At 35.1% G+C, this 1,706-nt stretch overlaps 1 protein-coding gene across 1 annotated transcript in view; it reads right to left on the reverse strand.

Annotated features, from left to right (window-relative positions):
• LOC108779965 (uncharacterized) overlaps window positions 1–1,706 on the reverse strand; it is a 6,157-nt gene that overhangs the window by 2,342 nt on the left and 2,109 nt on the right. The window lies entirely within an intron of this gene.

Raw genomic sequence — 1,706 nt, forward strand, 5'->3', positions numbered from 1 at the left:
CTTAAACAGGCGTCTAAGGTAGGCTTCCACTACATTGCCTTACTGATGAGTCCAGTAGTGGAAGCCGGGACGAAACGCCAAAAATTACGTGATATTCTTCGCAATATATAATATTAGAATAAATTATCAAAATTAGATTTCATATTGTAATTTGACTCTTATTCGCCTTATTTAACGTGTGAATTATTAAAAAAAGTAAAATTTCAAAAAAAAAAGAAGAATATCAAAATAGTGAAGAAATTAAAAATTGTGAATTTTATTTTTTTCAGGGATACAATATGAAAAGAGGCAAAATTTTACTGTTTTTGTTTTGGTTCCATGGATCTCGAGTTTAAATTGCATACCTATGAAAAATATCTGTGTGAAGTTGGCACCTCATTTTAAAGAAAATGAAATTTTTCGATATAGTTCCGAATGCACCCTGAAAAGTTCTAGAGTAAATGAAAAATTCATCGCAGGGAGTTACGGAAAGGTATTGATGAAACATATTCAAATACTAACATATCTTGACATTTTTCTTATGAATAAGGCTACTTTTTTTGGTAAATTATCTTTCTTGTGCAATCATGTGGACGAAGTAGCCAAAAATATTATACAAATAGTTTTCATTTAAATTTTTGTTAACCCTGTCCTTAAGCTAATTAGAAAGAGGTTTGTTTCTTTGCGTTGCACTATGAACACAGTGCAATAAGTTGAAGCGAGTCGGACGTACATTTGTTTCCCTTCAATTTATTGTACTGTGTGCATCAGTATAGACAGTGCAGCGAAAAAGAACAAATCTAAAGCCTATCGCACATGGAATGCAAACAGTACATAAACATAAGACCGCTGGACCAATGAGCATCTTATGTTAATCAATATGGCAACTTTATGCTGAATGCTTATTGGTTCAACAGTTTTATGCTCATGTTCTATTATGCATTTCATATGCGATAGGCTTAATAGGTGCATCCAGAAACACGACCGCTCACTGAGCGCTCAGTGAGCTCTTGTATCTGTTTAGTTTATATTTTTAGATCTAATGGAATATGCCAATCAAATAAAAAAGCTCACTGAGCGGTCATGCTTCTGGATGAACCCAATGGTCGCGTTCAGCAGACTCAACTGTTGCGGAGCGGATCCGTGAACGCTCACTGCTATTGGATGATCTAAAAGAATATACCAATAGTAGCGAGCGCTCACGGATCCGCTCCGCAACAATTGAGTCTGCTGAACGTGACCAATGATATACTCGTACACAACTTCAATTGCGTAGTTCAAGAATAATTTTTTAAATAGTTTCCAAAAAGTTCTACGTATACCTTATGTAAAATATATATTTTTAACATACAAGTATTACAACTTACGGTACTTGCTGCAGTACGTCGTCAAGAAATTGCAATTGGTTGAACCAAGTAAACGAGAATTTCGTATTTTTCAATTCGTCAGCTGCTGCAGCTGCTGATCCACTTGGGATATACTGTCTTTTCTTACGCCTTGCCTTCACATAGCTGTCTCTCAATTGCGTCCATCTTTTACGGACTCTATCACAGTCATCGTCCCCTATGTTTAGTACAAAAGTACAATAAATATTACATTTTGCATATGTGATTGATAATTTAAATCAAGAGATCTCCCGGTCTATAGATTCGTCAAGTTCATAACTTTCCATCCTCAAAACGACCTCCAATGCGTTAATACCATACAATTCGAATACGTTATTATGT

Source organism: Cyphomyrmex costatus, unplaced genomic scaffold (assembly GCF_001594065.2).
Source record: "Cyphomyrmex costatus isolate MS0001 unplaced genomic scaffold, Ccosl1.0 scaffold651, whole genome shotgun sequence".
In the NCBI taxonomy this organism is placed as follows: Eukaryota; Metazoa; Arthropoda; class Insecta; order Hymenoptera; family Formicidae; genus Cyphomyrmex; species Cyphomyrmex costatus.